Source organism: Chaetura pelagica, unplaced genomic scaffold (assembly GCF_000747805.2).
Source record: "Chaetura pelagica isolate M959 unplaced genomic scaffold, ChaPel_1.0 scaffold12, whole genome shotgun sequence".
Lineage (NCBI taxonomy): Eukaryota > Metazoa > Chordata > Aves > Apodiformes > Apodidae > Chaetura > Chaetura pelagica.
Window position 1 is genome coordinate 2,523,523 of NW_009952801.1, and position 23,930 is coordinate 2,547,452.

A 23,930-nucleotide genomic window follows, 5' to 3' on the forward strand; every position below is an offset into this window, starting at 1 on the left:
TTATCTCTGTAAGGCACATCCACTCTGATCCCCAGTTGAGAAAATAAAACAAGTCATTAATAACTGTTCTTTGAATGACCTTTAAACTAATTTTTTATTCTTTCTATTCGTGATTAGCAAACAGATAGTTCTAGTTTATAAGTGTCTCTGCAGTTGCTTTTCTTGTTTTCTGTTTCATATAAATCCCATTAAAACACTGCCCATTTTCCTTCCAGATACAGTTAATGAAGATGAACTTCAGATGAAATTAATGAAACCACACCTCACAAAAAAATATTACAATCATTTCTGATTGTGTGTTTCCTGTCTCTTTAAGATGTAAAGTGATTGGAACAGAAACCTTAAAAAGACTCAGTTCTAATTGGTTCAGAAACCTGTACTCAAAAGTAAGAAGTGGAACATTTTAAAAACTCAGTGGGAATTAATTCTACAACACATATTAGTTGATAAGCAGATGAAAGGATAAACACCTTCATATTTAATATTTTGCCTCCATTTTTACTGAACTTTCTAGTTACCATATACCAAAGTATTAGTCCACATTGCAACACAGAGAGGAAAATAAACAACAGACAATAATTAAAAATCCTTGATGCGAGGAAACCCCAGGCTTTCCAAACATGACACTTGTTTCTTTTTCAAACTCTGAACAGAAAAAAATGTCAAAGTTAAGGTTCAATTTCAGATAATTTTGTGGACAAGTAATTTTCATTATTCTGCTATTGAAGAAAGTTAGCTAAGTAGGTGATCAGAATAATTAAATTAAATCCCCAGAAGTCCCCGTACTAGACCATGTTCAATAGTATTCACTTAGGTCATATTTTCTGCATGAATATCACTGAGTACATCTCCTGAAGTATCTTTTTTTTTTTTTTTTTTAATAAAAAAAAGACATCCGTTGATTGCAAATTGCAATGGCTGTGAAAACTTCTATGCCTGCTAGGTGATGGATATTCACTTAGCAGCAGACATGACCCAGAAACGAGTGTAACAGGTAGATTGTCTTACATGAAATTTAGTACTCATGAAAGGTAGCAGCCTCCTCTTAGCTGTGCTCCCTACTCACAGTTACAGATCCTTCCTGAACTTTGCCATTATCCTCTGCAAGTTGGTTTTAATCCAAAATAACCTGGAAGAAGAGCTTATAGTAATTCCACAAGCAATAATTTTGCTCCTACTGTTTGACAATGACAAAGAATATCCACGGCTGTAATGCTGGTAGCAATGCACTTAGATACTGGAAGTGACAAAGATTCCCAATGTATTCCACCTAAGAAGAGTAAAATGAAGCAGTCTGCAAATGTAAAATAAGACAAGAGCAGAAACAATTTCCCAGATCTGAGCTCCACATGATCTTAAATTCAGATTTTCTTTTGTTTTGCAAGGTCTTATAACTTACAAATTCTCTAAAAAAAAAAATTAAAAAAAACCTGATGTTCATTCAACATGTTTTATAAGATGTCTGTAACATGAGTTATGATTTAAATTTTATTTTCCATGCAACATGTACAACCAAGAGAAGGTAAGTACCATGGCTTTCTGCTATGCTAGATGGCTGATATAGTGGCCCCTTGTAATATTTTTTGTTCTACTGCTTGCTACAAGTATTCTGTTAAAATACTAAACATGGAAATTATAGAATTGACAAATGTTAAAGCATTAAAATATTACTTTTACATTACAAGGGACAGCTGACTCAAATGCTGCATAGAAAAAGTAGGAAAATTATTAATTTCATAAGTTAAACTAGAAATTTCCAAACAAACTCTAGCTTTTAAATCACCTCATTCTATGCTTATGTTTATTTGCATACGTTTACAATTAGTAATATTAATTATTATTATTATTATCTGGTGTTTTACACTTCAGAGTGCATGAAACATCTGAGAGTTATGGTTTCCTACTTTACAGGGATTCCAATTTATCATTTCTTAATTGCCTGCTTGGAACACTATCAAGGCAATTTCCCTTCCCATCTGACCAAAATAGCATTTGTCAGTCTTGATCTTCAGGATCCAGTGTTTGATCAAAGCATGCTGGTGGTCAAAGACCTCAACAGAAGAATCTTGCAAGGCACATGAAAATGGTACTTTGAGGAAATTGATCTTAAATTCATCAAAAAAGAGATAAGTGAAACAGGGAATGGAAACTGAGAACTAATTTTTATAATAAGCTAAAGTGTTTTCTTAAGAAGAAAATACATGCAAATATTTCAATAATAATTACCTTTATATATTTTCAGAAAATAAAAAATTTAGTCTTTTAGAGTAGTAAGTAGTAGAGTAAGCTGTTGGGGAAAACTAATTCTTTAAGAAACTACACAGTGATATCCACATCAAAAGAAACACTCAGATGCTTAATAATAGGCACACACCAAAGTGGTGTTCAGCATTAGAGCTTTGAAAGTTCATAATAATGTCATAACACAGAGAAACTACATCACAGTTGTTTGTGATGAAAAGCAACCTAGCTGTGATTTCAGAGAAAATAATGAATTTGAATGTTATATCAACACACCAGGCAGCTTTCAGATTAAACACTCTTAGCAACTTCCAAGTGAAAACCGCCAAGATTAAATCACCAGTATTAGCAGCAATTTCCCACTACTGGAGAATACTGGTCTCATTAATCTTATAGCAGTAACTTGAAAATATTAATTATAAAAAGCTAGTAATATACATGTTTTTTTAAAGGTATGTGGATAAGCTTATACAATGAAAAGCAAAGCTGTTGCTTCTTTGTAAATTGCCTTTTGGAAAACAGACATGCAGTGGGGTGTATAAACATTGCGTATACTCATGAAAAGAACTTCCAGTATGCTGTATTGACGGAACCTCTGGAAACCATGGCTACCAGACTAACTGAAGACAAGCAACAAAAGATAGATTGAAATTGTTTGAAAATAACAAGATAACTGCAAAATAAACTTCAAACTCCTGCAACATTCTCTGACTATGCATCAACTTAACCATTGATGCATGTGCTTAATCCATGACAGGCTATTTAAGGACAAAAATGAACGGGGAATTCAAGAACAGACCTGCAAAAACTCAGCATTTTCTCTTTAGGTGCAATATTAATAATATTTTTTTCCATATCTTCCCTATTTTTTGTGAAAATTTCACCTGTTTTCTTATCCTCAGATGATCTTAAGGCTGGAGCATTGCTAGAGATCCCTTTTGGAAAAGGACACAGCAGCCACTTAGTTTTTATTTCTTTTTTTGTTTCTTTAATTTTGTTTCATTTTTGTATATTTGTGTATGTGTTTGAGCTTGCAGGTGGTAACTCTTTTCTCTCTTGTTTTTTTCTTCACCACCAGATTCATTATTCTGCATTAAGCTGCATTGAACTACATTTGTCATCTATTAGTCCTATTACTGTCTGCATTGTTCCTCATTATTTACTGTTCTTCCTAATTTAGAATCCCATAGAAATCTTGCTTTCAAAAGCATTATCCAGTTCATTTATATGAATAAAAATAGCAAAGGACACAGCAATAGTGCTTGCAATACCAGCGTCTAACAACTTCTGTCTGATTTGGGAAAAAACAGCTTCGATTTCTCCTTTTGTCCTCTTGCAGAAATTCAGTTTACTGACTTCCTGTGCTCTATTTCTTGTGCATTTTAGAAGTTAGCTTTTGAATGACTATACATTTGTGTCCTAAGCCAGGTCCTGGATATCTCAAACATGCCTGCAGAACTTTATCCTTTCACTACTTAAAGGAAAGCAACAATTCTCAGATGATTGGATACCTGTAGTGAAGAAATTGAATAGAGAGAAAAGAAAAACCAGTGAGTTAGTGAACAGAAAGATCTTTATTTCTTTGGGACAATAAGGTCCATTCATAACATCAAATGCCATGCTTGTTATTCCCATCAGTTCCTCTTCCTAGCTTTACCCATACTAACAATATGAAACAACCTTTTGCCAGCATGGGCAAGTTGGCAAACTGTCCCTGTGTAAGATGAGTGGTGTGGCAATATTTGAACTCTATTTACACACCATATTATGTTGACCTATAAATATTCCATGTAATAAATTTCCCAAGCCAAATTTACTCTGACTTGTTTCACAGGGTTTGAACCCCAACATATTTTGGTCCTACTTTCCTTTGGTGCTATGCTGTGTTTTAATTGACTCGTTCACCTACCTTTCAGTTTTCTTCTGTGTTGCTTAGATGAGATAGATGTTTGATAACGTTTAAAAAGCAGGAGTCCTTTAGTAAGGTCTCCCTATAGTTTGCTCTCCAAAGAAGTATATGCTAAAATGTGGCTTCTATTCTCACCTTTGTTGAGGAGGGATAGCTTCTAGTTCAGTGTCTGCTAAGGAATCCTAATGTGTGTTACAAAAATAGATTTTAGCTGTAAATATAGTAAAATAATCTACATTGCCTACCATGTGTTAAGGATTTTAAAGCTGACCTATATTTTCATGATTGTTTTTCAGACCTTCTAGGTGAGGTGAACAACAAATTCATATTAACAAACAAGAAAAATGTTTTTGCTTTGCTTTCTAGGAATTTTCTAATTTGTAAATTTTCGAAGCAAGATTTTGAAAGGTTAAAAATAACTTTACTTGCTTGCACAGAGGCAGCCCAAAGTAATTCTGTTTACTGTTTCATCACTTATAAGAAACATTGCACCTGCTAACTCTAACAATTTTTGCTTAGTTATTTTAATTTCAGTTATTATCTACTGCAAGCACTAGAGCTTGTTTGCTTTGTGAACTTTACATGCAGCTATAAAGACACAATATACAGAACTGAAAGAGTACATTACATTTATTATAAAGCAGATATATCAGTGCATCCATACAAATATATATATGACATATGGTTGTCAGGAATGAAAATAGGAATTAGTAATTCAATAGGGATCTTCAATGAGGGAAAACCATAAGAGTCCATCAGATGAAGATTTTTAATCTATTTCATAAGGTTACATTTTTCTATACATAAAGATGATTTTAAAAGAATACTTCTGTTCACCTTTTAACAGAAGTCAGCTTGTACAAAATAAATCACTAGGGAGCTTTTTTACTTAAGTTCTTATAAGTTATGTACAACCCACAGCCTTTTAAGTCAGCTAGAATTCAAGTTGCATTAGAAACTGTCAAGAAATAGGTAGCTAGACCTTGATTTTTCTGGTTGTAATGAAGTGTGTTTCCAAAGAAGCAAATTGAAATGTTTATTCCCTTTAATAACTTTTATTTACAAGCAGTGTTGTGACTGGGTGACATAAAAAAACCCCAAGATTTATTTGCACAAGTATTTAATGCACCTAAAAATGAAGAAAAAATAAGTAAAGCAGAATAGCAGATAAACAAGAAAAATGTGTTTTTAACATAGCACTAAATTGACAATCATGGATATGATACACAGGTCACATTTTCATTTTTATTGTTCCTTCTTGGAGTTAAAAGACATACTAAACTAAACTAAAGGCAAAACTCTCGACAGTGGTCAGTCTCAGATAACTTCCAAAAATATAACTGTTCATGTCCCCATTCAATTCTGAAATTATGAGAAAAATCTTTATCAAAAGGACAAGTACTTATGATGAGATGTCATCTACTGGTGAAATTCTTTCCCTTTGAAAACAAATAACAGAACATAAAGACAAGGCCATAGCTGCAAAGAAGCAGAAAAGAGAAGCCAAATGAAGGAGGGAAGTGACTCCAGTTTGCAGCTCTAGACAGCAGAAAAACTGAAATTCATGAGACGTTTCATCTCTGAAACATCAGTAACTTTGGACCAGTGATTTCTCCATGCCTCAGGTTCCCAGCTGTGAAATGGGAATACAAGCACTTATCTAGGCATGCCCTAAAAATTATACTGTACTGTCCTCATTCTTCAGTCATTCTTTTATTCAGTGAGTGATTCCACTTGCAGTCTCCATGCACAAAACACAATAAAAAAGCACTTGCTTTTCTTTGAAACATTGTGTGTGGCTCTAGAGCTTGATTTTTTTTCTAAGACTGCAGGGGATTTAAAAAGCTTGTGGCCTCACTTGGTATTTCTAATGAACCCAAATTTGAGAGAATTGTCATTTGTGTGGGTAGTGTTGCTTATTTCATAGCACAGGCCTCAATTCCTTAATAGTTTTTTTTTATATCTTACCAAAAAATATCAACAACGGGACATATTTTTGATGATGCCTGGTAAACTTTCATGTTTCTGTCATAGTCAGGTCATAATACACTTGGCATGAACCTGAAGTCAAGGCTGATTTTCATAAAACAACAGGAACTGAAAGAGCTGGTAGTTTCAATTCTGTTTAAAAACTACAAACACAAAATTAAATAATCAGAATAGGATTGGAAGTAATGTCCATTCCAGAATATTTTGTTTGTTTACTTTTGGTTTGTTTGGGGTTTTGTTGTTGTTTGTTCATTTGTTTGTCCCATTTCGATGCTATCAGAAAATCTCTCATCTTCATTTCCTGAGAACTAAGAAGCAAGAACAATATAGCTTGTCTGTGCCAATCAAGTGGTTCTAATGTTGTTGCTTTGCTTATATGTCTCTTTTTAACATTTCCCAGTCCTAGATAATTAATCCCATTCCTTTACATGGAACTCTTCAGTATTGTTTTGGTAACTCTTCTCTGAACTCCGATAGTGAGGATGACTGATAAATCATCAGTGGTATGGGCCGCTGCTTTGATTTTGTTTATTAACTGTTGCAAAAAGAGATAATGAGTAAAAACATTTGAAGTCTATATAAAAAAATATTTTTCATAGAATTTGGCCTCTTCAAGAATTATTTGACACTATTCATCATAATCAAATAGATCAGATAGGTATGTTTTAGTATGTTTTGATGTTCTATTTTACAGGAAAGAATACACTGGTGCCTTGCCTTTTATTTCCTCTGTCTGTAAAATCATATTGGTTACAATTTTGTTCTAATACTGAATGGATTGTCCTGGAACTGAAGTCAATTTCACTTGCCTGACATTCCTAGTATCACAATGAACATGTCCTTTAAAGACTGTTAATGTATCTACTGCCATGCAGTGTAACAGTTTATTCACATTAAATTACATACTTTTGTCAGTATCTCAGCCACTTCATTGTCAGACAGTTCCAATAGGAAAACTGTTTATTCTCTTCTCTCTTTACTTCAGTTTCTGACAGTCTTATTCTTATTACCTGAAAAGATGAAGTAGGAAGTTACCTTTCCAATGGTCTGCTTAGATGGCTACAAAGAAATTATCAGGCTTCAGCTTGACAATATCCTTATCTGAAGTAACAGCGCTCTCCGTTCTCTGCTGTTGGACCAACAAAGCAAATAATTTTTTGTGGGTTTCTGTCTCTGGTGCTTGAGACTTGCCTCTGCTTTTCAAAGCACATGTCTAGGTCTGAAGCTGATGTTCAGGTCCTCCCACAAAGCCTTATTTGTATGGTCTGAATGGGCCCCATGCTAATGCTATGCAGCTGCCAAGAATTTTGACCCAGCTGCTCCCAAACGTTTGAATCCCTACTGCATACAGATTTTAGAATCAAACACATATTACCTATGAATTATAAAATATAATGAACGGCCTCTCATTTCTGTGGACAAATAATACTCTCTCCCATTCTCAGTCTAAATCAAACTGCAGAGTTGCTAATAAAAATAAGTCATGACTCAAAAAAATTAAGTTCTTTTGCATTAATCTTAAACTCTTCAGGAGGTATTGGAGTCTCATGTCATTAAAACTGATGTCAGTCATATAGTCTGCAGTAACAAGTAAATTTACAACTGGAAGATAAGACGTATAAAAGAAACATTATAACCATTCTAAAGTAAAAATATGTAGATACTGTTTATGCTGCACAGTGGAGGCAGGTAATGGTTTACAGGGAATCCCTTTATACTGTAGGAAATCCTTTCTGTAAATAGTCACTGATTTTTATGTGACATTATTTTGTCAAATAATTCTACAAGAAGTCTAATTATATAAAAAATATCTTTATGTATAAACCTGCAATGTTTTTCTCATTTTATTGTCACTGCTTGTATCAGTTAACAAATACTGCATGCACTCTTTTTAACAGCATATTAAGCTGTGTTCTACCAGACTGACCTGAATGAAGTGGAGCCAAATTACAACAAGTGTGAAATCTGTACAAAATCCATCACCAAAGTACAGGTAACAAGGTAATGTCCATGAATTTACTGTAGCTCAGGGACTATAACAGTCTGAGGAGTGCAAAAAATCCATCCAGAAACATACTAAGGTTTCCATATGAAATGCACTCTAGGAAATGTTGCCTGAGGGTCTTTCAGGACTGTTAGGTCCAGAGCATGTATAATTATTCTCTCCATACAGTAAATAAAAAAGACATTTTTACTAGGGAGGAAAAAAAAATAAATTTTTCTTAAATTGTCCCTTATAGGTTAAAAATCAGCAAAGGATCTTCCTCTGGCTCTTGATGTATCTCACTTAGGGTGTATGTGTAGACTGGGCTGACGGGGAGATTCTACTTCAATGATTTCTCACCTGCCTCTGATTGTGGTCTCTCTTTTGGTCGTCATAACTCAAAGAAGGCCTAAGAGGGAATAGTGAAAGGAAGCAGCCCTGCTTTTACACAAATTGCAGTCTCAACAGCCAGAGAGCAATGGCTTATTTTATAAGCAGCATTTGAAATGAACACTACAGGCTTGGAAAAATGTTTATCTCACATCCATATGTTTAGTTTAGGGAAACAATCTCTTAAAAGATTTGATTTAATTTACCTTTACAAAGGGGACCTATTATTTTTTTTATGAATCTGATGACACTAAGCAAATGAAGAAGCAAATAAACAAAATCCTTTAAAGAAGGCTTTACATTATATCAACATTGGAAAGACTAGAAAACCTACCATCATAAAAAAAACTATCCCTCTGCCTTTTATAGCTTTGTCACTGCTGAAAAGGAAAAAAATATTAAAATTCCAATGATCTATTGAGGATTGCTGCATAAAACTGTGTATCATTGATGAAGGCATTGAAGTAAAGATAAGAGAATTGTCTTTCCTTTAAACTTCCCTCTTTGGGGATAAATCGTTATTATTAATCTGTAAATTTGTGCGGTGTTTTTAAATTGCTTACTTTTACTAGAAATCTGCCATTACTGTAAGTTCTTTAAAAAAGCAAACAACAAATCAAAAAACCAGTCAGGAGTTATAATCTTATTTTTGTAGAATTCCTTACACATATCTATGCTTTTGTTGCATTTTAAGTTTGTATGTGTTCTTTTAGGAGCTCATCACTAGTGTAGTCATATGTACTTCACCTCTCCTACAACTGGGTATATTCATATTTTCTAATACAAAGCTTACTACCAAAATTATGAGTGTTAAGCTTTTGTACTTTCAGGTTAAATGGGCTAAGATTATTTAGAGATACAACATGGTAGGTCATCCATTGAATTTTAGTTGTCGGCATTCTCTGTAAATATGGACTCCAGTATATAAATACCTTGTATATAAATGTATTACTCTCCAACCTTTTCCCATATTTAAAAGCTGAATGTCTCTATCAATTAAAGTTTCAAAATTATAGGTAAGGTCTCTTGGCTAGTCAAAGATGTGGACACTGACACTCCTGAGAAAAAGCTAAAATTTCAGTGTAGGTCATGAAGTTAACTATAATATTACTTTTGCTTCTATATGGAGGATATGGTCAAGCAGAAAGTACAAAGATTCCAATGCCATATTTGTTATTGTAAGTCCCTCCAGAAAGCTGAGAATGACAAAAATCCTATTTTTAAAATTATTATTACTTATCTCATAGATCATACTAATGAACTTTTATTTGGCTCACTAGGGCAGTGCTTGTTCTGTGAAATGATAAAACTAAGAATGATTTTGTAATAAGTGGGTTAAATATTCAATATTTTTTATTTCTAAGTTTAGATAGATTTATGTATATATTGAATCATATGCATTTGCCTCAGCTAAGTAGAAAAAGAAAATATCCTGGATTTCATTGATCACTATAAAAATACTTAAGGAAGATATTTTATTTGCTTCATCAGTAGGAATAAGGAAGTTAGAGCTCCATAAAGGACAATTATTTTCTATTTTTAAAGTAAATGTTAAGATCGCTTAGAAATTAAGACAGAGAAGAATGAGCAATTATTCAAAACTTAATCTATTTGTAAATGGAAAATTGTGTTAGGAAAAAAAACCTTTGAAGAACTAAAAGAAATAGAAAAATGTAAGCCATAGAGTGTTGTATTTTCCTTGGCTGAGAAGAAGGTAAAAGTACAGAGTACATGGAGCAATGACAGTGTTTGGTACTAGTTGACAATGACATGCAGAGCATCTTAAGCAATAGTGTTTATCTCACAGAACGACTGAAATATTCATAGACTCCGAGAGTAGAATAAATTTATTGTCTGCTGTAAGTGATATAAGAGGTTGATAAACTGCTTTTCTGACCTTGAAGAACTTTGTTGGCACATTAAGGGACTTTGATACATAGCAAGGTGCAGACACTCACTATGATTTGTTAGGTGCATTCTGCTGGGACTGCACTATCAGGTGAGTTGAAAACAAAAAACGTCTCTCAAGAGAGCAGTATGACAAAAAAAACCCAAACAACCCAGTGGATTCTCTCACACTGTCCCTGTGCTAATCATCACAAAAAAATGAACAGGGCAGAAAAATGCTGAATGACTTATTTTCTTGGTTATTTTGGGTTTGGTTTTTTTTGTGGGTTTTTTTGTTGTTGTTGTGTGAGTTTTTTGTTGTAGTTTTTGTTTTGTTTTGTTGGTTTGGGGTTTTTGTTTTTCTGTTTTGTTTTGTTTTGAACTACTAACATCTGGAGAAGCAGAGATAGACTATTTTGTTCTCTGGTTTTCTGATGTCTATGCATCTGACCCATACAGGGCTTCAGAGGATCTGGACCTAAGATCCTACTGGTAGAGCAGCAAGGACTTAGTTCTCTACTAAAGTAGTTTTCAAATGAAGACAAGGGGAAAACTTGGAGGAAAACTTGTAGTACAATTCAAAGGTTTCTTTTAAAGGATAAGGAGAAAATGTGGCATTAATTACAGGTAACACAGACTATTTCAAAGCATTCATCGTAATGTCCTCTCTTACATCTCTATGGATTTAGTCTACTACGTTTGTATCTGGATCTTTTCATTCTCTTCTGACTGGATAGGCCATCACAGCTTACAGAACTTGTAAAATTACCTGTTTTGCTCAACCTCAGGGACTGACGAGTTGTAACTGTTGTTGCAGTGACATCAGCACACAGGGCCTCTAGAGATCAGCAGTTTGCCTTACAAAAATGCCATCTGTAGCTCTGAATAATTAAATATAACTGATAATCAATCAGAAGCATATGGTTAGCATAACAGAAATTGAGCTGTTGCTGAAGTCAGGGAAAAAGCTGCTTCACAGTGGATTAAGAAGATTGGATTTTGGCTACCTGCGCACTACATTGCATGTGAATAAAAAGAGGATTTTAGTTTCCAGTATAAGTAGACTATTAATCCTAATAACTGCAACTATCCTTCCTACAGAAATATTTAACATGAGTTCAGTGCTTTTACCTCACTCTAATACTCCTGTCATAAAATAGCACAAAAATAATGCAGTGTCTTAACAGAAAACCACAGGGCCACTTTGTATAGGCTATTGAGAAAGATTTATTGCATTAATCTTGAAAGCAGCAACAAAAACATAAGAAGGTTAAGACTTGAACTGTGATCACCTAACTCAAGCAAATGAAAGCAAAGCAGGCAAAATGATACTGCTTCTGTAGCTTGTAAGAAACTTGTTGGGTAAATATGAGCAGGGCAGCAATGGTTCCTTTAAGACAATTTATTTTAAATAAGCAGCAGTCATTGGTCATGGTAAAAAGGATCAGATTCTAATATCACATTTTTAAAGTTCACAGAAAATATGCTCAGGAAATCCTGTACATTTTTATTGTCTAGCTTGGGAGATTCACCATGATAAGCACAGGAATTTGTTATCTAGTCTGCATAAGTCAGTGTGGGAAGTGGGGAAATTTATAGTCTTACACTGATTCCAAGACACAGAAAGTCACAAACAGTAGCAGTAGCTATGACAAACTGGGAAGCAAAGAATTGCTACCGTGGGCCACGGTCACTTCACTTACAAGGAGCTGCTGGTAGTTCTGGAAGCCGTTGGCAGCTGCTGGCACACCCATGTTTTGATGCTGTCAGCTCATAAAAGTACAGTTTTGTCCACATCCTTTCTGCTTCCTCTAGAAAGACTCTACTGTGGTTGAAATAAGCCACTTGATCTTTCAGCACATGCCTGCTACCATCTATGGGAGTTCACAGTCCAAATCACAGTATTATTCTAAAAGATGGGATGGGTACATAGTTGGAGAACTTGGTTAGCCCTAAAGCCAACTAATAAGGACCCATGTATGTAAAACATGCACACACACACCATGCTGTACAAAATGGGGCTTTATTCAGCTTGAGGAGTCTGTTCATAGGCACAGCCCCAGTAATACTACATGCATGAGCCCTAAGAGACTGTAAATGCCAAAGGGCTAGTTATGGATGCCTCTGACAATGAATAATCAGCAAGGGACTGACAGTAAGCATAGGTAATTTTGATTGAATAGGCTCTCTAGGTTCACATGGACAATTCAGAAGCCCATTATACTTGTTTAATGAACATGAGTAGAGTAATGGAGATCATTCATTAATTCACTACATTAATTGAAGCCAGTATTGTTACCTTTCGTCTTTGTTTAATTCTGCCGTTATCTGACCCGGCTTTATATTGTTGATATATTTCAGACTCTGAACTGTTTCATGTTGACTCTTTGATGTATTATAAAAAATTCAATACTATTTCATTAAGAGTAGGATTGAAGTGGCATAAACAGTAACTCCAGTTCTAGTGCTATTTTTATTTTAATTTTCAGTGTAAAATGTTCTGTCTGACCTTTTAGAAAGCTCTATTATATTAAATCAGGATGCTCTATTTCAATTGGTCTATGTTCATATTGGCATTTCTAATAAACCTTGGAAAAGGAAAATATTTATAATTTAAGCTTGTCCATCATCAGATTCATGCAATAATTGCAGATATTTTATGGAAAACATTATATATCTTTCAAGGCAAAGCAAGACTAAAACGGCTTGCATAACATTACAGCCTTTCATGAGGTAAAATGAATAGGTTTTTGGAGCTCTTAAGACCTTGTCTAGGCTTCTTTCTTTTTCTGACACTTTTGGTTCCACATCTGAACTTTGGTGGTTACTGGGATAGTATGTGAATTTGCTCATTTCTTAATTTTTGGATAGTCCTGAGCCCTGTCTTTGCTTTAGCTGAAAAGACTGATAGCATGTTAACATTTCTGAGGTTATTTGTTCTTAAGTACATCTTCTAGGTTATATGTCATAATGACAAGCAGCCAACAATGTAGGTGCCAGAAACATTACATCCCTATAGCAGGGTTACAGTTCATAGACTAAATCAGCTCAGAAGATGTATGGGTGGCCCAATGATTGCTGACTGCTCAGTCCAGGAGTTTAAAAGAGAGAATCAATGAGCTGCAACTGTGTAAAATAGGGGTCAAATATGTACAGCTGAGGCTCCACATACATCAGATAGGGCTATGTTTTATCTTCTGGTGTGTAACATTTGTTAGTTAAATGTGGCTCAGAAATGCTCTATTAAAAGTAGATTGGTGTTAATTAATTCAGATTACCATCGGCTCTAGAAGGCAGGAGGATAGCAGTACAGTTCTGAGGCACGCTCAGCATATTGCTATCTATCTCAAAATGTAAGTATAAACTCAAAATTTCCAGGCAGACATTCAATCAAAACTCTCTCCTCCACTGACTGCCCTTTGGTTTTGTATCAGTGATTTTCTTGCTGGCACAATATGCTTCTCCAGTCATGGCTTCCTTGCTTTTTCATCTGCCTGACTTTCTACTTGGTGTTCCACTGGACTGTTGTATTTATTTCAGGATGTTATAATTATTTCTGGGGTGATACATAATATTCTCTCTATTGTCTTGATTCAGTTTCTTTGATATTAAAAGAAGCATTATATGGACTTTGAGAGGGAAAATCCCCAAATTCAGGTGGATTGGTGGGAACTGAAAGAGTATCATCAGCTCAGCTCAGACACTAGGAAGAATTTCTGTACTGAAGGAGGGGTCAGGCACAGCCTGCCCAGGGATGTGGTTGAGTCATCATCCTTGGAGGTGTGCAAGAAACTAGTAGATGTGAAACTTCAAGGCATTCTCTAGTGGCTGAATTGTAGGGGTGGTTTTGGTTTGTTGTTGTTTTTGGTTTGGGATGTTTGGTGGTTTGTTGGTGTTTTTTTTGGTGGAAGTGGGGGTTGTTGTGTGGGTTGTTTGGTTTTGGTTTTTTTTGAGTGGTGTGTTGTGTGATATGTGTGGTGTGTGTGGTTTTTTATCATGGTTAGACTGGGTGATCTCAGAGATCCTTTCCAACCATAACTATTCTCTGATTCTGTGATTCTGTGATGTAACTTTCCTTCAATATGGGAAAGAACAAATTTGGAGAAACACAAAAGTCAGTTGAAAGCACGAAATCCTTTAATTCTCACCCTCTTACAGCTGCTTTCTCTGTTAGTGCAAGTCTATAAGGATTCTTACAGTGACCTCCTGTGGGCTTCCATCCTACACTTCTGGATCAACTTAAACTGCTGCAGCAGCCCAAACATGGATTTGCTATTTTCTCTATCCTAGGTTGAAGATGGCATCACAGAGGAATTTGAAAATTCAACCTACTTTGAAAATACGGAACTCATAGCCCATAGCTATACCCATACCTTTTTGAGGAAAAATATATATTTTCTTTGCAATAGGTCTGGTGGGGGTAGTGGTGGTGGTGGGAAGGGTGCTTTAGGGATACAGAAGTGCCACAGTGAGAAAGCCGGAGCATGTCTGGTGCTCCCATTCATGGAATGAGGGACTGCTGTCCCTCTGAACCTCTGTGAAGGTGAGTTTTCTGAAATAACTTTGAGATAAGAACAACTTTAACCTAAGAAATGGCAAGAAAGGTATTGTGAAAGGTTAGTGTGCCAGATAGTTCAAGTTGTAGCAAGAAAAGAAAACTTACATAAATAAATGGGAATATAGAAGTAAAAGCAATACCATTGAGGAAGGAGAACAGCAGTTAGAAGTTACTAATATTGATAAGAACAATAGTAAAGGTAGAAAGTATAGTTTTTAAAGCAATTTTATTTACTCTTGTAAGAAAACTAGAGACTACTGTAGACAGATAAAAAAATGAAATCTTTCGTATCAGGAAAACTGCATGTGTTCCAATCACTGTACAACATGTCCAATTCATTTTTGGCAAAAGGATCACCTTCAGCCAACACTACTTTATCCTATAAGGGCTAAGACTACAGATAAAACAAGATTGCTGAGGAGGGAATGCAGGTTACTTAACTGATTTTAAGAAGAGCCTTTGTAATATCATGATTATGATCATGACTATGATTATGATATGGTTACTGTAGGAGAGACTAGATGGCCAAGTCTTCTAGATCTATTTTTTTAATGCTTTGTTAAAAGTCAAGCTATCTAAATTGGCATATGAAAGAAAATTTTATGGCTTATTTCCTCTTGTTTAGTTTATAAGCAAGTTTTCGAATGAGTAAAAACCATAATATTCTTTGCTGAAGCTACCTCTTTATTCAACACCTGCTTTTATTTTGTCAACATTTTATTTTTAAAAAATTAAATAGTTTTTTGCTTTTTCTTTATAAATGCTCACAAAATTATACAAATGGAATAGATTCTGTTCTGTTCTGTTATGTTTTTAGAAAAAATCCAGTAAACCCAATGTATTGCAAAATGAAGCAATACAAGTGAGAGGAGTAGAATCTAGCTTTATCCTACTCTCTAAAAATTGTAAAAGATTGCGAATAAAAGGTTTTCTGGTCATTAAGAATAACAGTTGCTATGTAAGTCTTCAGCAGACTGTTTTAAGAGAATCCATCTTGATTCAATTATCAGTATTAATACTCCAGTCAGTGTTTAAAATCTGTATTGCTATTTACAACTCTGGAATGTGTAGTAGGAAATGTACTCCTTCACTCATTGTTAATCCTATCTGGTTTAGAGTGAATACTTCATTCCTCAGGGTCTGAGAAATAATTTGGAAGTATTCGAGATTATTTTTGCTATGGGCCTTGAGGTATAAAAAAATAAGTGGTAGATAATAATTTTGCAATTAGAATCACTCATTTGTTACTTTAGCTACTAATGACATTTTATTCATATGTATCTTTCAGCATGACAGAGAAGAAAACATTACGCATTTTAGCATGGGGTAAGCAGTCTTTCAGATTTAAAAAAAAAACAAACAAAAAACTGAATGTGTTTTTTATTAATCCAGAAATCCAACAAATCAGGTCACTAAATATCAATATCCTTATGTTAATTCAATATGATTATGCCTGCAAGGAAAGAAGAGTGAAGTATTCTATAAAGTGACTGCAGGGACTAGGCTTTGACAGTTCAATAAATGGTTTTCCTTCTGCTCATATGTTGCAAAAATATAATCTCTGCTTTACCAGAAAAGTTTTCATTAGTGAGAGATGAAACTTAAATGCTGAGAGATATTTTTAGGAACTGGGCCTATTCATTTAATGGGTATTAAGATAGAGCTGGTTTGATTCACCACATATAGCTGATTGTTGAATAGTTAACCACTGAGTCTAAGCTAAATATTAGTCTCTCTTTGTAGCAGATCAAGATAGAAAGCTATTTCTTTCAGACAACAGTTTATTTTCACTATTTTAAATACTTATTTTTGGATAATGATCTTTTTTGGATAAGTGATTTCCTCTATTTCTCAGTATGCTAGAAGAAGCTCAGATCTAAATCAGTCAATTCAGATTAGATGCCTGAGAAGATAGCTGACAGTAGATGAAGCTCTCCCAGAAAAACCAAAGCCAAGACTTTGTAAGACATTTAATTCCCAGTAAAATCAATAGATTACAATAGGATGAAAGAACCTACGGTAATTTCTGGACCCCAGAGCCCTGCCTAGAAAAGCAGTGAAAATGTAAGGCTGGCTAGGGAAACTGAAATGGACCTCTTTGGGCCAGAACTTGCAATCTAATAATCATACAGAATCACAGAATCACAGTCATGGATGGAAAGGACCTCTAAGATAACATTTTCTCTGTAGATTTTGTCCTAGAAATCATACAGATTTATATGGGGGGAAAGGACTACATTCTAGTAATTATTTTTTCACCTTATTAGGAGAGAGATCTTTTGAAAGACTGTATCAAATGCTAGACCCTTCTCCAGAAAATAACCTGAATACAACATGGCATTTAAGAGAATGCCAGTGTTCTTTCCTGAATATGGACCACAGTAGATTCCATTTAAATTAACCCTAATAATGGGCTGTATGTGTCTATAGGTTATTAAAAGGAGTGCACAAAAGATGTACTCATAAGAAAAAAAAAAATTAAATGCCCCTAATATTTTCCTCACAGCAAATAAACCAAATACAGTTGATCAAATAAGAAAAAAAAAAAAAAAAGTTTTAAATTTCTTTCTCTTGTTAAAAGTAATATATCATTTCTGCCTTTAACTGTAGGAGCCTTTCTGTACTGTCAGCTTTTAACAGTTATTCAGTCCTGTTCCCAGTTGAATCAATTATTTCAGTATGGTAGCAGGACCGAACCCAGCTGCTTAAATTCCTACCATTTTCACTTGATCTTAACTCTCATAAATTTCCACTGTTGCAATTTAGAAGCACCCAATTGATTAAAATATTTTGAGCTGGATCTTTAATAAGGACCTTGGAATCTGGCTCAAGGATATTCGAGTTTAAGGCAAGACATTCAGCCCAACAGGCCAGAAGTTAAAGAGAGTCAAACTCATTTTCATGCAAACTAAGAAATGAAAGGGATTCTTTCAGATTCCAAGCAAAGATACTAATTTTAAAAGCCTGCTTTTCTGATAACTCACAGAACACACTGAACTCATTGGAATCTTTGCTTTCCCAGTGACTCTGAAAATTAAATTGCTATTACTCATTTTAAATATCACATCACAGTTTATGCTTAGCAGAAGTTAGAACTTGATCACAACAGCTCATTTGATACAAAAGACATGAGAAAGATGCATTAACTCCTATAGTTTAAAATGCTTTATAACTCAGTCTAATTTAAGAAATTCAGATTTAGTACTTTAGCTAAAGATTGTTCTATGGGACAAAGGAATTTCTTTATGCGTATGAAAAGGAGCGAGTGCAGAACACTGAACTCTGCATTTCCTTCTTCAGTGCCCCTAAAAATCTGTATCAGGACTATAAATATACTTCTTGGTTATGCATACTTAAGATGGATTTCTCATCTCTGACTGATAAGACTGTATTTCCACATTTAAATTATTTCCATACTTTTCCAGAAAGAAGAAAATCTGACCACAGTGTAGATTTAGAGTAAAGGGAGTAAGAATTAGGTGGGTCTGAAGGGTGTAATGGAGAGAAAAGCTCTTCCCTAAGTGCTGGTAGTTAGTGCCACTCTGTTAAGAGTCCCTGCATCTTGGGCACCTGGGCAGACCTAGGGACCCCATCCTTCTCAAAAGGATCTTGCCAGTAAATTCACATAAATCCTCTGTCTGCACTTCAGCACACACCATCTGCTTGAGCTGCATTCTGCAGGGCAAGGCAAATATGAACAGTCCCATGCAGCATCTATTCCTTTGAAGCCCCCATTTGCTGCAATTACTTCATTTACAAATCTATCTTCTGGTATAACAGTACACACGTATGTTATTGTGCAGACTTATATAGAAACAATCACAGTGGTAGCAGCCAGGCAGGTATTCACAAAAATAGAGGACAAAGGGAAGGAAATAAACTACTCTGAAGACATGGAATTAAGGAATCACTAGTATAGTGTCTCAAGAGGGATTCACAGAGGTATCCTTGATACTCGTTTTCTGAAGCTGAAGGGACAAATCACTTCTAATCCCTCTATTGACTGCCATCTAGGGGCCCTCAGAATTTTGTAGTGCATATCTTTTGTGCCATCAACTGTATGACTTTGTGTGTAGGGAATATAGGCAGAAAACTTTCCATTCCTCTCAACTTAGCACTCATTTTTCCAGCAGATGTCTGAGGCAGAAGCCTTGTAATTTTAAAGCTAATGCTGGATAATAAATTAAAAAAAGAAACTGGCACACTTTTTAAGAGATTTTACTTACTTTGCAACCTGTGTATAAATTAAAATTATAAAATAGATGTGGTTAGTACCACCTGTGAATTTATGCAGTAAATGTGTAGTACAGAAATTTTAACACTCAAAGGAAAGGATAGACTTTCCCAGGCTCTGAAGACTCCCTCTTACTTGGCCACTGGATCTGGATAATTTCTACTTCAGAAAATCACATCTGATCTTTTGCTGTTTTGGTAGCTTTCACTCACCCACTTGGTTATAATTTTGCACTTTTCACATTAATGATATCAATTTTTTTTTTAGAATATTCTGGACTCTTCTGGAAAATTAATAATATTGCCACTTGTTTTCTGAAGATCATTCATACAAACTCTTACAGCTCACTGGGTTACTCCAGGAATAATTTCCCTGGACATGAAAGAGGCTGCACAGTGCTATCAGTTTTAGTCAAAGCCAGGGATATTGTTTTATTTTTTTGTCTTCTGTGCAATATATACATTTCCTCTCACATATGTACATATCCTGCATGTAGTTTTCTTTCTTTTAGGGAAAGGTCTGTATATCTGTCAAGAGATATGAACTTCAAGTTACCAGTAAATGATGGAAGTTACACTTTAAAATGGGAAATTAAAAATGTCAGAATAAACTCCTGTGTGCATCCTGAGAGTTTAAGTGTGTTTGACCCTGTATCATCATTTTAATATAAGCTATCTAGCTTTACAATGCTGAATGCCTTGTCAGAACTAATTGTCTGACCTCTTTTTTTTTTCCTCTTTTTTTTATTTTTTATTTTTTTCTTCTTCTTTTAGATGGTATACAGGATTTAATTTTAATTCGTTCTTACATTGCAATTCTGCTGTGGCCACCCAGAGATCTTTGTAAATAACCTGTTACATCACAATATTATTCTAATTTCAGTCATTAAATACAATTTTAATGGTGGCGGTTGTCACGATCCGTGACCTATTATATCTCCTTATTGGAGTGTATTAACTTATCAGGATTTGCTGAGAGATCCACACGTGTATCGCCTCACACAGAGGATACAGGAACTTATGTCCCAACTTTTTTGAGTGAATAACTCGCTCAGTGCTTACTAAATTTCTAACAACAGCAAGGTTTATTGTGGGGAAAACAAAGCAATTTGGGGCAGGAGGTTCAAAAGGAGTGATTACAACACATTAAACATATATGGGTACACCTTAGTTACACATCTTATTCACGTGAGGGAAGCAGAGGGGAGGGATTTGCCCGAATGGCTGGATTATATTTTCCCCTATAAGCTGGGGTAGCCGGAATTGTCTCACCACGGCAGTGCAGGTAGGATGAGCTGGGTAGCAAAGAGGCTGCGGGCACTCCAAGCGCAGGTCGACCCCCCCCACCACAAAGTGGCGGCAGTCGGTGCGCGGCTCCGGGACCGTAGGTGTGCAGAGCGGCTCCGGGACCTTGCGACCGGGGCTTTGGCAGCTGCAGCTGCGGCGAATGGCGCCGGGACTCTGGGACTGCGGCTTTAGCAGCGGCGGCTGCGGCGAGCGAGCAGGCAGTGAGCGGGCAGGCTCTGCAGCGGGCGGCTCAGAGAGAGAGAGGGGCGTGTCGCGCTGCCTCTCTCATGGGGTTCTTCGGCGCCAGTTTTTCATTTCCGGGCTTTTCAGCCAATCAGACAGGACCTAGTCCTGCCCCTGCTTCCGGCCACGGCTCCTCCCCTGCAGCAGCTGCTCCCCCCCCCATACACACACAGAGGGGGTTCAGCGCCGTGTGGAGACACCGTTTTAAGTCAGTTTTGTCGGCTGACTCAAAGGACATTTCATGTTCGTGTAAGGAAATACCTGGTCCTTCACAGCGGTTTATTTATTTTATTTCATTTAGTGTGAAAATTAAATGAAAAAAAAGCAAAAAGTGATGACTTTTTAAAGATCTCATTAAAAAACAAGCATCTTCTATTCCATTCACTTCTGTCACACAGAAGACAACATATTTTAAGCAGAAGACTTATCTCAATTCAAGTCCTTCCATTCCCGACCAATCAATGCTCCCAAACACAGGGCTCACATATACAGAAAAATACTCAGTCAAGACCTATGTGTACCTCTAATATCACTGTATTGATAAATAGATCCTGGAAAAAAAAAAAAAGAAGATTGGCTTTTCCCTTATGGCTGTCTGCTTTGACCTGGACAGAGGGTGATGAAAGGAGAAGACAAAAATGGTACATTTATCATTCCTGGAATTAATGCAGCCCAAAAGAAATTACTGAGCTTAATTCTGTTACTTTCAGTCTTTTACCTTGAAACATGCAAAACCACAGAAGAACCAATGGAGCAATTTATGTAGTAAAGTGAAAATGCACTCCTAGTGAGAATGATGGAATCTGGCTTTCAGTATGAAGTGAATAGTTAGAAGTAGGGCTGTACAAGACATAAAGCTCTGCTTGAAGACATTGTTCAATGAACTCTTGATACAGGTGCCAAATGTTACAAATAATTTCCAGTCCAAGAACCTGGAATGAGGACTTTGAAATTTTCAGACTCATCACAGTACAGGGATTCTGCCACCCAAATGTCTTATGCTGTGAATGCATGCACCAGAATAAAAATAAATCATCTGCATTTTTTAATATTTTCTGAGTGACTGTTTACTTTTTCACATGGTCTCAGATTAATGCCTGAAGTCAGCTATTTTCCTACAGCAGTCATAATTTAGAGAAGGAGCAATCTTTCTGCAAGTTATTAGAGTGGAACTAAAAATTACCGTGTCTTAGCAGGGCTACAACTTGTTGTGTTGATTGAGGTGAGACACTGAAGTTTCCATCTTCTGTTTTCCACCTTTTAAATGAAGTTAATCATGCTTTTTTATAATACCTCATTCCCTGCCTAAATTTTCAAGAGTAGGGATTATTCCCTGTTATGTATCTGTACCTGAATGAGTGAAACTCCTACCTGGAGTATGTGAACACTACTGGAATAAGTACAATAATCTTAAACAACATTATGTGCAGAGGCCATTCTAGAGATTACAAATTTAAACCACAAAAACATCAAGATATTTAGGATTCACTTGCTGTTATGGGCTAGAGGAATCTTTAAGTGCATGGATAGCTATCACAACCGTGCCTCTTTTCCTGTACTAAATATATCTATGACCAAAATCGTATTTATTTAGGCATACTTCATAAGCCACTCTGTGTGCATAAATGTAGGAGGGCAGGATTGTTACTCAAAACAAAATTCAGTCATTCAGACTAAGTAAAAATGTAATGCTCATCGTCTGGTGAGCTGGGCAAGCAACAAATGCCCTTCCCTTGAGGACCTACTGACAAGCTACACTGTGTTTGTTTCTCAGGGCCATTTCACTTAAATAAAACCTTAAGCAGGTGATTTAGTTCCTTAAGTGAGTCTCAGAGAGAGATTATTCTGGCAGGTGGTCCTTGTTCCCAGCATGCTTGATTGGTACAGTAAGCCTATTCAGTTATATTTGTGGATAAGTTTCCAGTTTCAGCCTCCCTAGAGTACTGCTCTTTCAAGCACCACTTTTACACCCTCTTATGTAGATGAAATTAAAGCTGGCTAGGACTCCTTTTACATTCTTGTATTTAATTTTAACTGCACTGTAAATATGTGAATAGAATCACACCCAGTGATGAAGGCAAATACTCTACTCTCAGCTGTCTTAAGGGTTCTTCACCATCAACAAAAAGCAGCAGATGGGTTTGTTTACTTGTTTGGTTGAAAGAGAGGGAGAGAGGAGAAGAGATGTTTTTTTCCTGCATAGTCTGGGACATTTGGGGCACAGAGGTTTTATTAAAGATTGCCTTAAGCTTTTGTGCTGCAAATACTGCTTGTGCTTGTGTAAGGAAATATTTCCACGTGTGAATTTTTTTCTTTTCCAGTAGGAAATGTTTCCAGATGATTCCTTGCCAAATTCATCAAACAATGTTTTAAATATTTCGAGAAATGTCTTGTCTGTGGATTGTTGAGCCCTTGAAACCTCTGATCCATTTTGAGTTTGCCAAAGCTGTTTGCTTCAGGTCAGCACTGTCTGGCTTATAGTTATAATGAAACCCCTCTCTCTTTGGGACACCAAAGTATAACTCACTTTGAGAGAGGAATAAATGAAGTAAAATTAAGACATGGGTCTGAGTGCATTGAACTAAGTAGCAGTGCCCAGTGGCTGTTGAAGATTGGTTTTTACTCTGGACTCTGCTACTTGCTTGCTGTTTTTATGGTTGTCACGATCCGTGACCTATTATATCTCCTTATTGGAGTGTATTAACTTATCAGGATTTGCTGAGAGATCCACACGTGGGTATCGCCTCACACAGAGGATACAGGAACTTATGTCCTGACTTTTTTGAGTGAATAACTCGCTCAGTGCTTACTAAATTTCTAACAACAGCAAGGTTTATTGTGGGGAAAACAAAGCAATTTGGGGCAGGAGGTTCAAAAGGAGTGATTACAACACATTAAACATATATGGGTACACCTTAGTTACACATCTTATCCACGTGAGGGAAGCAGAGGGGAGGGATTTGCCCGAATGGCTGGATTATATTTTCCCCTATAAGCTGGGGTAGCCGGAATTGTCTCACCACGGCAGTGCAGGTTCGATGAGCTGGTAGCAAAGAGGCTGCAGGCACTCCAAGCGCAGGTCGCCCCCCCCACCACAAAGCGGCGGCAGTCGGTGCGCGGCTCCGGGACCGTAGGTGTGCAGACGCTGGAAACGCGGCGGTTTCAGCGGCGCTGGGACTTTTGGCAGCAGCGGCGGCGGGCAGGCAAGC